Genomic DNA, 19,899 nt, shown 5'->3' on the forward strand with positions numbered 1-19,899 from the left:
ATTGTCCTTGCCTTTCCTCCAAATCCCATCACTTCTTCTTCTTCTTCTTCTTCTTCTTCTTCTTCTTCTTCTTCTTCGTCTTCTTCTTCTTCTTCTTCTTCTTCTTCTTCTTCTTTTAATGTTTAGTTATTTTTTAGATAGTGAGCCTGAGCAGGGGAGGGACAGAGAGAGAGGGAAGACAGAGGATCCAAAGCAGGCTCTGTGCTGACGGCAGAGAGATCATGACCTGAGCTGAAGTCAGAAGCTTCACTGACTGAGCCATCCAAGTGCTCCACCCCCCCATCCGTTCTTTAAGAGATCTCAGTTTGGTAGATATATAAAGGTTTAGCACTTTGATTTGGAAAATCAATCTCAAATTTTAAAAATAAAATCATTTCTGAATTAAGAATAATATGTCATCCAAATAAGTAATGTAAACCAACACATCCTGGAGCTAGATTGCTGAGATTCTAAGCTCTGATCCTCACTTCACACAATTACTTAGCTTCTCTAAACCTCAATGACCTTATCTGCAATTGGGAATAATGTTAAGACTTACCTCATGGAGTTTTGCACTTCTCAAATGAGACAATGCGGGTGAAGAACTATTCAGAATCATTGCATTTTTGATGCAGGAGCTGATGTATATATGTCATTCACTGTGTTCTCCCCAAAATTCTCTTAAGTGCTTGGATAACCCCCACTTTACACGTGAAGAATGAGAAGCACGAAGAGTTACACAGTGTGTATGCAAATCGTAAGGTTATGGTGCAGGCATCTTCAGGGGAACGTTATTCTATCTACCACATGTACCAGAGATGGAGTGCTAGTACTCGGTGACTGACAAGGAAGAAGGGAGTAAGAGTGGTGGGGGAGGATTCATAGGTCTATAGGTGGTGGAAACAGATAATAAGTAGGTTATAACAAGTGTCTGAAGTGTGACACGTAGAGCTATGAGCAAAGGGCAGTAATGTCTCAGAGTGAGAAACTTAACTGCTGGTGAAAATTGGAGGAAAGTTTTCCAGAAGAAATGTAAATTGCCCTGCATCTTACTATAAAAGAAGCTTACCAGGCAGGGAAGTGTGGGAAGGACACGTTAGAAACCAACTGGGTGATGCCAAGAAACGTAATGCAAGGAACCAATCCCTATGCAATTCTAATTTTTTGTTTAATCTGGTTATTGGCGAGCTCTGCTAAAATGGAGTTTAGCTGGATCTTGAATTCAAACCATGGCAAAGAGTGAGCTTCCAGGGATACTGAGACCAACATCACACATTCCATATGCTCCATTTCACTACAAATGAGCAGCTTTACGACCCGACTCCCTTGAGAGTCTTCAAATAGAGATTTAATTAGAAAGCATTAAAGAAACTCATCCTGAAATAACAAAGGCAGTGGTAGCCATAGGAAGACATTACCCTAGTGAGAAGTTGGGGCACTCACTGAAGATTCTATTAAGCAAATGGACAAATGAGAAGACTGTCCCCTAGGACAGTAATTATGCAATATCACAAAAGGTATTGACATACATAAACTTGTCTTAGGATGATAAACATTTTTAAAATGTGTTTCATTCATTAAAACTAGTTTATTAATTTCTGCATTATCCATGGAAACACATCAGAAAGAAGATTGTAAAAGATACAGCAAAACAGAAAAGAGCTTTCTGAAAATGGTGATAGCTTTTTTGTAATTATGATTTTATTATAATTAAAAATTTGCATTATATTAAATTACTAGTGTTTATACTAAATATTTATAAACATGATCTAAGTTTTTTTGATTGACAAATGACTGATAGAGCTATTGGTGATTTGTCCTTATTTTAATACTATTGATATAATTTTCTAAGTTTATATGATCTCTTCAGAGCCAAGTATTCATTATGCAAACAGTGCTAAAATACATATATGCATGAGGTTGTAATTACTATCTATTCCAGAATCAGAGATAAACTCTATTTTGGGAATAACTGATTTTTGTGTAACAGAAGACATGAGGGATAATTAATTGTCATAAATTACGTATCCTCATTTATATGGTGGAACGTACCTGTGGGCCATACTGTTTTGTAATCCTTGCTCTGAACAGCTCTTGCCAAGAGCTCTTAATTCCTAAGCATATTTATGTGAATGTCTGAGGCTGACATAGCCCATACTTGAAGTGAAAGTATTTCTCACCCACTTGCCCATCAATAAACCTTAAGGTTTTGTAGGAGAGCTAATAGGGGACATGGTAAGAAATATGGTAAGGGAAAGTGCTTCTTAAGATGCATGATCATAATGAAAAGTAAAGGAAAAAGAAAAGGAAGAGAGGGAGAAAAGTAGCAGTAGTGTGCAGGAGCACACACATGTGCACACACACACACACACACACACACACACAGACATGCACGCAAGACCTATTAATAATTAGGAGTTATAAATGATCTTTCGTCATATTAAACAAATATTTGAACATCTGCTATGTGCCAGGCACTGAGGATGCAGTGAGCATATGCCCGGCATTCACGGTGCTTATAATTCCACTGTGGGGAGACAGGCGATAACCAGAGGAAATTAGTATTAGGGGAAAAACAACCCAGATAAGGATCATAGAGAAGTGAGAAGGGAGCAGCCGTGGTCATGGAAACTCTCACTGATGAGGGGATGTGTCAGCAAAGATGTAAAGTAGTAATAGCAACTCAGTAGGATATTTGAGGAAAGAGCATTTTGGCAGAAAGAATAGCTACCACGAAGTTCCCGAGATTCCTGCTGTGTTCCATGAAGAGTGGGAAAGCTGGAGGGTGGGAATGGTAGAAACAAGGTCACAGGATTTACGGGAGAGGCTAGACCGTGTGGGTCACGTTGATTGTACTAATGACCTTAGACCTGTGCTGGGTAGTCCTGTAGTCATGGACCAAATGTCGCTCTTGAGCACTTGAAATGTGGCTGGTGTGACTGAATTCTAATTTGATTTAATTTAAATTAAATTTTTTTAATTGATACTCAGTTCAGTTATTGGGAAACTTCTCAATATGTTTCGAACAACTTGAGTATGTGAATATATTTTAATTGTAAATTTAATTGAATCTAAACATGAATCAAGTATCCAATTAAAATTCAGTGCCTGAATTGAAACATGGTAGATGTAAAAAATACACACTGACTCAAAGATTGAGTAAGAAAAAGGACTTCAAAGTATCTCAAATTTTGTATTGATTATATGCTGAAATGACAATATGTATAAGCTGATCATAAAACATCCTAATAGGCAGAGGAGTATTAATGTGTGAGGAATGAATGCTGATAGACTTCTATTAGGAGTATACATTAAAGCACTTTGTGGGAAATATTTTTGAGAAAATACAGCAAAAAACTAAAACTTATTTATCAGGCAATTCTACATGTGGAAATATATCATACAGAAGTAAATATCACAAAAATGAAGCTATAAACATGCCCCTTGCAACTTACTTAAAATAAAACCAAACTAAATAGTCCTACATGGGGGACACATTTAATTAATTATGATATATTCATTCAACAAAATACTAGGAAGTCATTTAAGTTATAAATGTATGTGTATCATTATGTAAGGGGAGTCATCAATTATTAAGCTGAAGAAGCAGCTTGTATATATTAACACCATATTATAAAATTTGATAAAATATAAATAATTCCTAGAAACACATATTTAACTTAATTTCTATACATTTTTTCTGAGAGGTACACACCCAAATTGTAACACTTTTTCTTACATTTTATAATAATATAGATGACTTTTATTTTCTATAGTTTCCTATATTCTAAAATTGCATACATTCTATGACATAAGGATGTTAGGACTGCAATGATAATAATGTGAAAAACTAAGCATTGCTCTTGTTTTCTTCACTGAGGGACTTTAAGAGTACAATTTGAAAAATAATGCAGGTATGTTTCAAAATCATAGATCATTGTTGACGTTTAATGATCTCCTTTCAGTCACGGAGATGAAATTTTAATAGATGCTATCACTGGTAATGATCCCATTTTTTATAGCTGAATGAGTTTTAAAACACATTTTGTTAAATAACCTTTGCATATGTGCCAATGAAATACCAAGAAAACATTCCTAACATGGTAATATAGGTTATATTTTTTAAAAAATCAAAATAACAGAAGAAAACAGTTTTTAGTTCGGAAGATACCATGGTGTCATGAGCTCGACCTTAAGTGAATGTAAGTGCTGCCAGAACTCTGCTTTATTTGTGGCCCATTTTGTTAATTTTTCTAGCTGCGCTAACTCCAATTTTTAGGTGAATACAATACCATTATGATTTCTTTAGTGGGATAGAAAAGGGAAAATTCATTCAAAGTATGAAGAATATTATTAAAGATTAGAGGGGCAGAAATGAGCAGAGTACCAGGGAATGACACTGATGTGGCCTGCCTGACAGTCTAGAGAGGCAAAGGGTACGCAGTTAAAAAGTGGGAACAGTTAACGGAGATCCTTGAGAACCAGCACTGATGGGATAAGTCTGAGAAGACCCCTCTACAAGCCTGTGTAGGCTCCATCCGGATCAGGGAAAGAGTATTCACCATCTTTCTGATAGTCTTCAGAGATTGAAACTCCCACTCCTACCTAGGGTCATTGAAATTAATATGACCTAAAGACCTCTTTTAGGCCTTGGAGTCTACATTTTCATGTATCAACGTATGGGCACATGCTCCTGCTTTCTCCAGCTTCACCAACCCAGCAACTTTACAATTGATAAGGCAGGGTTTAAACAAAATGCTTTTTTTTTTCTTTAATTTGCAGTAAAGCCTTTCTGTTGTGCTGATGATATAGGTCAAGGATCATAAATGCAATATAGGACTTCCATAAAAGAAATACATATTTTGTATACACAAAGTTTATACAGTTGACCTTCAGCTTAGCCCAAACAAGACGGTGAGATTGCTTATATTAGGATATATCTTTCTGATTTTCCTTAGGTAAACACTAATGTCCATCTTCTAAAGAAAATCCTTCGAGATTTTACTTAAGCCCTCTTGATCTCCTTTACCTGAGTGATCTTTTAAGAATAATCACTCTCTGTGAGCCACTCCCAGGGAGTTATATAAACCACATTTAGCGTGTAGGACCAGATACAGAATGTATGGATGACACTAAGAACACATCTTCATCTCTCAGTTTACTGAATTATTAAGATTAATAGCATAGATTCCAGTCAAACTAGGAAGAATGTTTAATCAAAAAGAGCACATATTTTAAACTTTAGTCTCGTTCCATGAAATATTTCTCCATTTCCTATGAGGCAGAAGAGAAGAAAGAAAAAGACAGAATTGGGCTTTTCAGTCTGGAATATATTTACGTCATTTGCATGTAAAATGAAGAATAAGCTTGGAGTTTAAAAAGTAAAAGTATTTGCAGTAGTTTTTGTTATGACATGATGAGGCATCAAAATAAATGGCTTTGCTCAAAGACTGGATGAGCCACAGCATGATCCTCATAACAGAAAACACAATAAATTACCCAGTCAAAAGACTCAAGCACCAGAGCTCACCTAAAGAAAAGGCAGTCTTCAGGAAAGCTAAGGAGATGCTTCCATTTTAAGTCTCTAGTATTAAAAACCATCTCTGTCCTCGCAAGCTCCAAAAAGCTGTGGACCCAGTTCTGTGAAAGAATAACTTTATTAGCCACTTGACAAAGTCCGAATTCTCACCTAGTTCACCATTAACTTTTGTTGCCACTGTATCAACTTAGTGGTGATTAAAAGGACTCAAAAGACCTGTTAACAGAAAATTAAGATAATGAGTTTTTTATTTTCCACGTTGAGGTAGTTCCTAATCCATTCTCTCAGCTATGACCACTCAATCATGATATAGTTTAAAATAGATAGGCTGTCTCATTCTTAGCAAATGGGAGTTCAAATGAACTCTATTCCTGTTTGGACAATTAATAACAATAAGTCCACTGCAACGTGAGAGACTTTATATAGATCTCGTGGAGGACCCCAGTGCACTTTACATTCATTGAAAAACATATCAGCAAAGTTTGCTCAGAGATAGCTAAGAGGCCAATATCAACGATGCATTGCTCAACATAATTATTTCATATATACATTCTCTCTATTACTCATCTCATTTAGTGCCTTTATTTCTGAGCATGTCAAATATATTCTCCGTATCAACTTTACTCAGCTTGTTCTCACATGAAATTTTATTCAGTATTATTTATCAATGCATATGGATTCTTTTATTCCTTTTCCTCCCACCCTGAGAAGTTCTGATATAGTCTATTAGAGGACTATGCCTCCTGTATACGAATCACTTATATGTGGAATCTAAAAAAAAGCCAAACTCATAGAAACAGAGTAGAAGGGTGAATGCCAGGAGTTGGGGGACAAGGGAAGAATGAGGGAGATGTTAGTCAAAGTGTACAAACTTCTAGTAAGAAGATAAATAAGTTTTGGGGATCTCATGCACAACATTGTGATCATAGGTCACAGTACTGTATTGTATACCTGGAAATTGCTGACAGTAGATTTTAAGTGTTCTCACTACCCCCCCCCCACAAAAAAGATAATTATGTGATAGAGATAATCATATTGTGATATATAAGTAACACTACAGTGGTAATCATGTTGCAATATGTAAGTGTATCAAATCAATATGTTGTACACCTTAAACTTACACACTAATGCATGTCAATTATCTCAGTAAGGTTGGAAGAAAAAAATCACACTTGCATATCTACCATATCTGGTTCTTCCCTCCAACTCAAGGGCTTTAAGTCTGCCAGAATCACCAGTATCTCTTTAAACTAAATTCTTCACTCTCACCTCTAATTTTTCCTCCTTTGATTCCTTCCCACTAGATTTAGTAAGGTTCTTCACGTACTTTGTAAACATTTTGATCCTGAGTATAAATAACTTCCTTCCTGCTCTCGGTTCCCCCAGTGAATTCTGTCCTGCACTTGCTCCCTGTCTGCTTCCACCTCTGCTGAGAGCTGAGTGCCCTCCAGCGTCCCCTTGTGGTTGGACCAGCACACAAACCCATTTAGAATATTCCATTAATTCTTGATCATTTCAGCAGTTTTACGCTTGAAGTCTTCTGACTTTCAGTCAGGCAATCGTTTCTCTGAACAGTTTTAAGTACAGATTCCCAAGGAATAATAATTAAAAACACCCAAACTGCTTCACTGGCTCACATATAATTGGCAATGTGATATAACCTCCAAATTTTAGGGAAAATAGGTGCTCACTTTGAAGATACCCGAATACGAATACTTTATTCTATCTTTATATCTAACTAAGATTCTATAAATTTATCCATAAATATAAAATCCCTTATTTTTTGGGAGTGCATAGGACTAAAAATGTCAGATATATTTAAAGGCAAGTAGTCCGCTAAAGCAACAATATTATTCAAGGCACACAGGATGTTTGCTTGTTTCAAAATACACTAGTTTGACAACATAGTAGTCCCCCTTTATCTGTCGTTTCAGCTACGCAAGGTCAACCATGATCCAGAAGCAGATGGTCCTTCTTCGAACCTAGCAGCCTAATGCTACGTCAGTCACGGTGCCTACGTCATTCACCTCACTTCCTCTCTGCCCGTAGGCATGTTACCATCTCACATCATCGCAAGAAGAAGGGTGTGTACGGTGCAATTAGATATTTAGATATTTTGAGAGAGAAAGACTACATTCACATTACTTTTATTGCAGTGTAGTTTTATTATAATTGTTCTATCTTATTATTAGTTATTGTTGTTAATCTCTTACTGTGCCTAACTTTGAAACTTTTTCATAGGTATATGAGTATAGGAAAAACAAAGTATATATAGGGTTTCTTCTTCTTTTTTAAGTGTTTATTTCTGAGAGACAGACACACAATGAGAGCAGGGAAGGGGCAGACAGAGAGGGAGACACAGAATCAGAAGCAGGCTCCAGGCTCTGAGCTGTCAGCACAGAGCCCGACGCGGGGCTCGAACTCACGGACCGTGAGATCATGACCTGAGCCGAAGTTGGACGCTTAACCAGCTAAGCCCCCCAGGTGCCCCTATGTAGGGTTTAGTTCTATTTGTGGTTTCAGGCATCCGGTGGGGGACGGACAAGGGGGAAAACAACTGTATTTTAATACATATGTCACATACATATACTTGAATAAATATGATGGGCTATTCAGGGCTCCCCGAATAGGTACTGAACGTTTTTAAAAAACTTATTGTCAAGTGTCCTCTGGTATTCTCACCCATTTCCTAACTTCCAAGTACATACAAATTATTGAGACTAAGCTTCTTACAGATGTATGTGTTACAAGAATACGTATTGAGGAAGCAGAGAAAAGTCCATAAAATACAGATTTTTTTCTTATGGAAAAGAATAGAAACTATAAAATAATTTTCGTTTTGTTTGTTACATAGTTTTGAGAGTTGTATCACACAGTGTAGCTGCTGAATGGGATTCAGTTAGAGTTAGTATCTTTATATGATACTTGGAGATGTTTATCAACTCAGGGCAGACCCACTCATAGTTACAATTCAGCCTTCTCTAACATGGCACTCCATGTTGCCCACATGGCAACAAGGCATTATTCAGTTGTGTTAACCATCACATTAGCCTAAAGTTCATCTGCTTAATTAAGAGAGTGTCTTTTTAAGAGTTTTCTTCCTTTTTTTTAAACTTTTTTTCTTGGGGAACCTGGGTGGCTCAGTCATTTAAGCGTCTGACTTCAGCTCACAGCTCAAGAGTTCAAGCCCCACATCGGCTCTGTGCTGACAGCTCAGAGCCTGGAGCCTGGAGTCTCTGCCTGTCTCTCTGCCCCTCCCCTGCTCATGCTCTGGCTCTTTCTCTCTCTCAAAAATAAATAAGCATTCAAAAAAAATGTTTTTTAAACTTTTTTTCTTGCTATCAGCATAAATCTCATAATATAGAAGCATGTTCTCAGTACAATGAAAGCAAATTTCCTATGATAGAAAATGGGAAATGATTTATATAATGATTTTATTCCTCTTTATTAATATAACACATTATACCTTACATGTGTCTGGGTAAATCCTGTTAAGTCATTTCAGAGTGCTTTCATGAACGTGGAGGGAAAGTTCACAGTGCCTCCCTCAGCTTCTCGGGGCTTTCAGTATTCCTTGGCTTATGCCCGCATCTCTGCCTCTGTTGTCACAATGCCTTCTTCATCTGTGTGTGTGTGTGTGTGTGTGTGTGTGTGTGTGTATTCTCCCTCTGCTCCAGTCTTACAGAGATTTAGGACTTAGGGCATTTAGAGCCCACCTGAATAATACATTATCATCTCCTATCTCAACATTCTTAACTTAATCATACCTACTAAGGTCCTTTTCTTTTTTGACATATCAGGGTCCAAGGATTAGGATGTACATATCTTTGGGAAGCGGTGGTTCAATTTTCAGCTCACCACAGAGATATATGTTGTTTGGGGTATTCCCCCAGTTCCATGCAGAACCATAAGCTCTATGTTTCTGTAATTGAATCTTAGTTGTTTATTTCCCCGGTGTTCCCGTCTCCCTGCAGCAGCCATTCTGACTTCCTCTAGTAGAAAGAGGGAAGGGATAAACCACCGTAGTTGTCTTCTTTAATTAGGACAAAAGAGGTATGATAGATGCAGAGTTGCATACCTGATAATGCACCTCCCCCACTTTGCTAAAAGAATCCCAATTTGATTCTTCAGGTGATGCACCTGGTCCCAGACAGAGGCTCAGGATATGTCGAAGCCAAGCACGGGGCTGCTGTCCACCCCCCTTCCCCAGACTTCATGCTGCCACTTCCGGCCAGTGATGTAAAGGAAGTCTGTGACAGTCTCTCCAAGAAAGGACTGTGCTTCTCTAATAACAACTTCAAGCGTAACATGTACCTATCAGGGGAGACAAGAGGTAGGCAAAGGGAGAGTGTCTGTAGTCTAACCCTTTTGACCCAATTGTGGCTTTTCACGGGTTAACACTTTTGAAGTGTATGGTTTAGGGGTGTATGATCAAGACATTGCCAATTAATTTCTTTTGCTTGTGTTTCTAATTAGGTGAGTTTTATTAGGCCTTTGAAATAAGAGATTTGATGATCTTAGCTTTACTCCTTCACATTTAGCTAGGATATTCTGCCTTGGTTTTAAATAAAGTTTTAAATGTGTTTGCTACTGCTTATATTAAAGGAAGTACACACACACACACACACACACACGCGCACACACACACACATGTATGTGGTTTTATACCTCAGCCAGCTTTGGAATTATGCCTCAACACATATAACCATGATCTATGACAAAGGGCATAAAACAATTTGATTTTGAAGCTCAGAGAGTTTTTTAAATATTACATCTTATTAAGAATCTAAAGATATGGCTAAAAATGGAAATACTGACCAAACAAAAAGCTGTATTTCTAAATAATGATATAATGTCAGGACATTCATAGAGAAATGTCTTCTGAATTGTCAATGTCAGGAATAAAAATCGAACAATAGTGAACTAAAAGGTAAACATGAAGTTAAATGCTGTAATGGAACAATATGCAGGTAACTTAAAGGGTGTGCCTACGTAGACTCTTCTCATGTTGTGCTCCAAAACTGGATCAAAATTTAGATCAAAAAATAATCGGACCAAAAACGCAATTATTTCGTATTATCCATCCCCAGTAGGAAAGTCTTAGTAGTGATCTGGAATGGTGCTGTTGAAACGGAAGTGCCCTAGTTGTGTGACACTGAAGAACCATGTCTAATTGAACATGCCTGTTTTAGTTTCTATTTCCTTTAAAACAATAAAAATCTCTGAGAACTGTCCCTAATGGCAGAAAATCAAATGATGCTGATAAAGCAAAGCTGAAATGACTGGGGAAGTCCAGAAATTGCAAGTGAAATTCAAAAGGATTTGCATTTGCTGTGTAAGTTGGCTGATGTGGTAAATCACATTTAATGCTGACAACTGTTAAAAAATAATGATAAATGGAGACCAAAAATAAGCAGATAAATGAAGCAAGCAAACCAGAGCCACTGAGTTCCTAATAGATGACAAAAAGTTCTGACATAGGTTGAAATCCTTTGAATGGTAAGCAATGTGGAGAATGGAGGAAACTGATTTACAAACCTCAGGAGTTTCAATCCTGAGCGTGTATATTGTTTCCACATGAATATTTTATCCATCCAGTCGGCCTCGAGTCACGGCTAAAGTGGTATTAAAATATGGATCATGTGCTTCTTTACATTAAGGCACGTTCAAATTTATAAACTCATAGACAAAAACTAGTGTGAAAAGGAAATTGTTCGGTTGTGTTTTTAAAAAATAAGTTTTGTTGCAAAGCTTCCAAAATAATTGGCAGATCTTAGTACTATCCACTTTATCTGAAACTGCCTAATGTTGACAAATATTGAAGTTAGCACTCTCATAGGGCTTAAGATGAAAAGAGCATTTGAAGCCCGTGTCATTTGGAGAGCACTCCTGTACCTGGTCCAAACATTGTCTTCATAAAATGGCAAAAATAAAGATTTTGGGGGAGCAAATAATGGTTTTCTGAGTCAGTTAGGCATTATCATAGGAATTAACTATAGTTTTTTTCAATCAGTTCTAAGTCAGCTGTGTTGCAAGGAGAGTGAATCGGATGACAGGTATACATGTGCATTTATGCAGGTCTATTAAATAGAAACTTCACTGGAGATGACTGTCTATTTCTACCTGCTAGATGAAATGCCTATTAAATGCCTATGAAAGCACTCTGTAAGCTTTATGTTGGTTTGTCAGTATGAAAAAGTGTATGCCACAGATGATTCTGGGCTTGTTCCCTCCTGCCAGGAATAGCCTTGTGCACCTGCTCCAGGTTGCTAAGCAAGTATTATTATTTCTATATATGCCATGATGACAGAACTGGGGAAACAACAGATCATCTAATATAAGACTGCAAAACAGATTGGTTTCATCAACAAAATGCTGAGCAGCAAGTCCAAGATTTGGTTGAGAGTACAAGGTTGGTCATTGCTGCTAATAGGTATCAATATAATTAATTTTTCTATTTTGATTGTATATGCAGCCAACTTGCCAAACTTGTTCACATTAATTATGTTCTGTAACTGAACATTTTGTTTTAACGAAAAGAATTTTATCATATGTGATAATGGACAGTTTTGACAGTCTTGTTTTTTCCTTGACGGACCATATATCTTTTTTTGTTTGTGTGTTTAACTTATATTGCTATGTTTGTTGATGTGCCCAGTAAAATAGTGAGGAGATGCAGTGATAGTTGGTATCTTTGCTTGTTCCTGATTGAGAAAACTTTCAATAGTAAACGTATTTCTACTGTAGAATAATTTAATGTAGATAATTTAACAGGGGAAAGAAATTCCTTTTCTTCCTAAATTACTAATTATTTTTTTTATCAAGAATAGGTGCTGTGGGGCGCCTTGGTTAGGCGTCCAACTTCAGCTCATGATCTCACGGTTCGTGGGTTGGAGCCCCGCATCAGGCTCTGTGCTGACAGCCCAGAGCTTGGAGCCTGCTTTGGATTCTGTGTGTGTGTCTCTCTCTCTGTCTCTCCCCCAATTGTGTTCTGTCTCTATCTCTCAAAAGTAAATAAATGTTAAAAAAATTTTTTTAAAAGAATAGGTGCTGAAATATATCAAATACTTTTTCTATACCTTTTGAGGTAACAGATTATTTGCCTTTTATCTGTTACCATGATGAATGTCATTTATAGTATTTTTTAAAATAACCACCTTTGTATTCCTGTAATATATCACTCAGTGATGATACTTGATTTTGTTTTGTGTAAGTTCCTAAGTTTGTTGTTTTCATATTTTGCTAAAGAGGTTACAAATAAGTGGAGATCTATACTGCTTACCTTTCATACATCATCCTTGCCTGGCTTTAAGGTTCTAGGTTAAGCCAGCTCACAACTGAATAATGTTTTCTCTATTTTCAATATTCTGCAAGCGTCTATGATACCAATCTCTGGGATTTCATAAGGCTTGCTTTATAAATAAGTGCATGCTCAATTTTTATGTGTGCTTCCTGCATGCTTGAGAAGACTATGGGTTCTCTAATTGTTCCGTGCAGGGGTCTGTATAGGTCTATTAAATTAAACTTACTGATTGTTCTGTTCAAATATTCAATTTCTTCACTAATATGTGCTGTTGCTTTTAAGGTGATTCTTGGCACGACCATGATCATGAATTTGGCAACTTCTCTTTAAAGTTTTATCAATATTAGCTTTATATATTTTGATTTTACTAGATGTATTCAACTCTAGAATTTTTTTTAAAGTTTATTTATTTACTTATTTTGAGAGAGAGAGAGAGCGCACACGCAAGCGGGAGAGGGGCAGAGAGAGAGGGAGACAGAGAATCCAATTCATAAATCATGAGATCATGACCTGAACTGAAACCAAGAGTTGGACACTTAACTGACTGACCAACCCAGGTGCCTCTCACATTTAGAATTTTTATATCATTCTGATAAGTTGAAGGTTTTATCATTATACAGTTTATCTCTTACTCATACAAAGTCTATTGCAGATTAGGTCTCCTGCTTGGAGATAGAGATCACTACGGTATCATAGCAACAACTTCTTAATATATGGCTCATTATTATTCTTGAAGAAGTAACAGAGAGAGTAAGAGAAGACTCACTGGTCTCAGCCTAGAAGGGATGTGCCATTTCTGCTCATATTTCGTTGGCCAGAATGAGTCACATGGCCATTAAGGGTCAATAAGGGGACTGCCCATGTCATTTTTTCTGGAACAAGCACAGGGAAAGCTCCATCTCTGAGCTTCTTTAATTGTGAAGGTATAGAAAGGGAAGAGGGAAAATTAAATATTGACTTTTAAAGTTTTCATCTGGAAATAGCACATATTATTTCACATTTTATTGGCCAAAGAAAGTCCCATGGCTCTGCCTAACTTTAAATAGGGTGGAAAATACATTCTTGATATACCCTGGGAAGCAGATAGTTCAAAATACTTAGTGAATATAGCTATTAATTAGCATATTAGTTAAGAAGTGATGTTTATATGGACTGAGGAAGTGGCAGATTGGACATAAATAACTTTATTTTAATATATTTACATACACAAGCAACAGAATTTGCTCAGTGATTAGGTAATGGAATAAGTGACTCTTCTAGCATCCCAGCTGAATAGGTAACAGTGTCAATATTATGTGGAAGGATGGGGAGATTGGTTTTGTTCTCGTTGAGGCAGAGGAGAGAATCAACTTTATCTTTTTTAAAACATTTGTTTTTAATTTTATTTAAATCCAAGTTGGTTAACATATAGTATAATAATGATTTCCAGAGTAGAATTTAGTGATTTATCACTTACATGTAACACCCAGTGCTCATCCCAACAAGTGCCCTCCTTAATGTTCATCACTCATTTAGTCCATCCACCCACCCGACACCCCTCCAGTTTTTTCTCTGTGGAACTAGAATGAATTATGCTAAGCGAAATAAGTCAGTAAGAGAAAGATAAATATCATGTGATTTCATTCATATGTGGAATTTAAGAAATAAAATAGATGAACATAGACAGGGGAAGGGAAGGAAAAATAAGATAAAAACAGAGGGGGAGGCAAATCATCAACTTTATCTTTAAAGTATAGTTACAAAATATGTGGTATATAACATTGTATCTTTCATTCTTTACTGTCATTGAGGCAAAGGAAAATTAGGTTCATCTTTAATTATAGAAAGTAAAGCCAAAATAATAGGTTGTATAACTCTATGCATGTTTTTAGTTCATTGCCTCTGCCTTTCAAGTTTGGATACCTGAAGCTCTCTAAGAAGCTATAAATAAGAGGGGGAAAAAAAGCAACAACCTAGTTCCTTAAGTAGACACATGAGAAAGAAGATGTTTTAAAAAGGAAAATTTCCCCTGTTGTGCCCAAGGCCACACCAGTGTCCATTGGTTGCACTCCTAGTTCCAAGTCCACTTTTTATATGACTCTTTTAAAAGGCTCTTGTCAGTTTAGATTTCTTGGCTGTCAGGTGCAATGTGATGTGTTTCATCTGGCTGTGTCAAGCACATCACTCTCTTCCTGTTCACAATGAAAAGATTTCAACTGGAAAGTCCTGCTTTAGGGAAGACTTCAAGCCAACTAAAAGCCAAACTTACCTTTTAAAAAGAGTCAGATTCAGTTTGACATGAAGTGTGGCATCCTGGACCATTCATATTTACAATTAACTTTGACAATCTTCAATCGATTACACCTTCCATTGTGATTATACAGAGACTATATTGCATATTAAAACTTTCAGGATGTTAGCTCTCCGAAATTTAGGTCTCCTTTATCTCTAACTGCAGAAGTATATAATTTGACATTTGTCATAAAAAAAGAATTTGTTCCTCACACAGAAAATCATAGATGTCTCCATAATGCTTAGAAACAAACTTTTAGTAAAGTTTCACAAGTATTCATCTTTTGGGCTAAAACCTTACTTTTTCGCCTATTTTCTTCCAAACTACCACACAGACAGACACATACCCACATACAAACCTTCTGAATTTCAATTTAATGAGGCTTAAAAAAACAAATAGGTTCAGGGCTCCAATTGCATATTTCTATCTTCCTTTTAGCAATTCCCTCCCCAGGGGCACTCTAATCAAGCTACTCATGGTAACACTGCAACATGGAAGCATACTATCCAGAAGAGAAACATCTCTTCCAGTAGTTCGTATAGAAAGATATGAAGCTCACATAAGCCACATTTCCAGAAAACATCTTCCTTAGTCTATTTTACCAAACTGGGCTGTTTATATACAAACCACTCTCTGTGATTGGAGTATGAGTGTTTGGCTTTATCCAATTAAAGTCACTGTCAAGCATATAGAGTAGGGGCAATTGAGGTCAATCTGTATCAAATATTAATAAAGAAAAAGAGGTAGACATATTTGAAGAAATTATGGTCAAAATCTTCCCCAAATTAATGAAAAACATTAACGTACACATCTAAGAAGCTCAACAAATTCCAAGTAAAATGAACTCAAAGAGATCCACACGCATCGTAATCAAATTGCTATAAACCAATGACAAAGAATAAAGTCTTGAAAATATGAAGAGAGAAGGAACTCATCATATACAGGGATCCCCAATAAAATTAACAGCTGATTTCTCATTAAAATCATAGTAGCCTGAAGGTAGTTGTCTTAGTCAATTCAGGCTGCTATAAGAGAATACCATAGCCTGGTTGGCTTACAAACAACAGAAGTTTCTTTCTCACAGTTCTGAAGGCTGGAAAGTCCAAGATCAAGGTGATGACAGATTTGGTGTCTGGTGAGAGACTGCTTCCTGGTTCATAGATAGCCATCTTCTCACTATGTCCTCATAGGGTGAAAAGAGGGAGAGAGCTCTCTTAGGTCTTGTTTATAAGGGCACTAAGCACATTCATGGCCTAATTGATTTCAGACCATTTAGATATTAGAAAATTTATACAAATTATCCCCATTTAATGGGGAAAGAGGTTTTATAACAAATGGCACTGGGACAATTAGATATCCATGCTCAAAATAATGAATCTGTACCCTTACCTCACATCATATGCAAAAGTGAACTCAAAGTGGATGAAAGGCTAAATACAAGCTCTAAATCTATAAAACTCTTAGAAGGAAACATACACATAAATTTGGGGGACTTTGGATTAGGCAATGGTTTCTTAAACATGATACCAAAACCACAAGAATATATATATATTTTTAATGTTTACTTTTGAGACAGAGTACGAGTGGGGGAGGGGCAGAAAGAGAGGGAGACACAGAATCTGAAGCAGGCTCCAGGCTCTGAGCTGTCAGCCCAGATCCCGACATGGAGCTCAAACCCACGAACCATGAGATCATCACCTGAACTGAAGTCCAGCACTTAACCGACTGAACCATCCAGGCAACCCAACCACAAGGATATTAAAAAACAACCCATGGATAGGAGAAAATGTTTTCAAATCATATATCTGGGAAGGGCCAAGAATCCCAAGTATATAGAGTATTCTTATAGCATAACAATAAAAAGACAAATAACCTGATTTAAATTGGAAAAAGGATTTAAACAGACATTTCTCCAAAAAAGATATGTAATGGCTGATAAGCACATGAATTGATGCTATGAAGAAGAAGAAGAAGAAGAAGAAGAAGAAGAAGAAGGAGGAAAAAGGGAAAAAATTAACAAGTGTTGGTAATGTTGGTGAGAATGTGGAGAAAGTAAAATTCTCAGTCATCGCTGATGGAAATGCAAAATGGGCAGCAATGTGGAAAACAGCGTGGGGGTTCCTCACTAAGTTAAATGCAGAATTACCATATGACCCAGCAGTATTACTCCTAGATATATACCAAAGATAACTGAAAACATATGCCACACAGAAACTTGTTAATAGCAACACTATTCACGGTAGCCCAAAAGTGAAAACAATTTAGATGTCCATCAGCTGTTGCACCAAAATGTGGTACATCCGTACCACGGAATATTTTTCAGCCATAAAAAGGAAAGAAAGTACTGATGCATACTACAGCATGGATGAGCCTTGATAACATTATCTAAATGAAAGAAGCCAGACACAAAAAAATCATACATTGCATGATTCAGTTTACATGAAATATCCAGAATAGACAAATCCACAGACATAGACAGTAGATTAGTGGTTGCCAGGGTATGAGGTGAAAATGAATTGGGAGGTTTAGTGTTTCTTTTGGGGGTGTTGGATGGTGTCTAAAATGAGCTAGTCGTGGTGGTTTCACAACATTGTGAATATTCTAGAAATCACTGAGTTGTATACCTTAAGATGGTAAACAAACAAACAAACAACCTCTTCTCATGATTACCATCCTGCATCCCCTGAAATGCATTTTCACAGTCTTATCGTTGGGAAATATCCCTGTCCAGAAGGATCCCATTGCAATGAAAAATGCCCCCACATATGCTGGCCCATTAAGTCCCAGCATTGTAAATATAATTAATCAACTGCCCAGAGAAAGGCACCTGTATGACAGCAGCTGTGAGGATAGAGAAATGACAGCGCGGTCAGCTCCCAGACACATAATCTTTTAACCTCTGTACGAGGAAAGCATCGCGTAAATGCAGGAACAGAGGCAAAGTCAAAATACCACCACGAGAAGGCTTTTTCGTAGAAGCAGCATTTTAAGGGAACCTTGAAGTTTAAGTGAAATGTAATTATGAAGTAAAGAAAGAAGGACGTTAAAAGAGAAGGCAGCAGCATGAACCAACACAGAAGAAGGAAATGGTGTGACTGAGGATAGGTTACAAAGAACACACCGTATCCTGAGATGAAGCAGGGTAGGTGCAGCTTCTCAGAAGGGATTGGGAATTTGTAGGAACATAAAAAGACTCAACCCATAGGGGCGCCTGGGTGGCGCAGTCGGTTAAGCGTCCGACTTCAGCCAGGTCACGATCTCGCGGTCCGTGAGTTCGAGCCCTGCGTCAGGCTCTGGGCTGATGGCTCGGAGCCTGGAGCCTGTTTCCGATTCTGTGTCTCCCTCTCTCTCTGACCCTCCCCCGTTCATGCTCTGTCTCTCTCTGTCCCAAAAATAAATAAAAAACGTTGAAAAAAAAAAAAAATTAAAAAAAGACTCAACCCATAAATTTAGATTAAGTTCCTTATGACTATTGCTGTTGTTGTTATTTTAGGCAAAGAATACAAAATACTTGTACAGTGGCTTTACTACCCTCGCCGAATGCCACCCTTGTCCCCAGGGTGCGGTGGGGATGACAATCAGCCGCCAATGACTTTGTACAAGAAGAGTAGGAATTTTTCAGATCTGGAAATATTAAATTTTTGCTGTATCCCAGTACATTTATAATTTGGATTCTCATCAGTTTTCAGGAAAAATGTATTCAATCATTTTATGCTTTCAATAGAAAAAATTACAGACAGCTGGGCTTTCTTACCCTATGCTCTACTTAACATTGACAAGATCATATTCTATTTTAGGGAAAAAGCAATTTCAATGCCTGGCATCCTTTGTTTCCTTTCTCCACTCCCCAGCTGTCCAACTTTCCAGAAAATTATTTACCTTCAAAATCAGGATGAAGCCAAATAACTGAATACCTTGGAAGTTACCCTAAGAAGTTAAATTCCTTACATAACAACATTTAATAAGGTTGAAGAGGAAGGAAGTGATATGATTCTACATGTGTATCTGGGCATATTGACTTTTTAAAAAATTTTTTTAATGTTAATTTTTTTTTTTGAGAAAGAGAGAGCAGGAGAGGGGCAGAGAGAGTAGGAGAAGGCCAGAGAATCGCAAGTAGGCTCCTCTCTGCCAGTGAAGAGCCCAATACAGGGCTTGAACTCATGAACTGTGAGATCATGACCTGACCTGATATCAGCAGTCAGAATGCTTAACCAACTGTGCCACCCAGGTGACTCTGGGTATACTGACTTTTAAAACAGCTTTATCAAATGCATGTTTCAGATGGAGTCCAAAACCACATGATATTACAGACTTTGCCATGGTTTTGATCCTTATAATGAAATCATTGTAAGTACTTTGCGACTTTGATTGTCATTACCATCAACTGCTTGGATTCAGGGACATTGGAAATGTAGGTATACCTAAAGCAAGTTCATCAGCTGAAAGGCATTTTAAGTCTTTTTCAATGCAAAAATATTGCCTCACTATTTTTATATCTGCTCATCATAAAAATCAAATTTTGTTAGATCAGGTACTTTAGATCACATTATTAGAAGATCATGTTACAACACAAACTGGTCGTTTTGGGATGGAGGAAGTAAATTACATTGTAATTCAATGAAGGCTGACAGGTTTTAGATCAAAGAGTGGTTCCTGGCAATATTTGTAATTAAGAAATATCTATAAACATGAGGCTTGCAATACTTAATTTGAATTCAGCATGGACCACTTTTTCCTGGTGCATATAGAAATGTGTCATTTACTTTTAAATGAATAAATATGACTTTAGTAACTTGGTTCTTGCAT

Source organism: Panthera tigris, chromosome A2 (genome assembly GCF_018350195.1).
Source record: "Panthera tigris isolate Pti1 chromosome A2, P.tigris_Pti1_mat1.1, whole genome shotgun sequence".
Classification (NCBI taxonomy): Eukaryota; Metazoa; Chordata; class Mammalia; order Carnivora; family Felidae; genus Panthera; species Panthera tigris.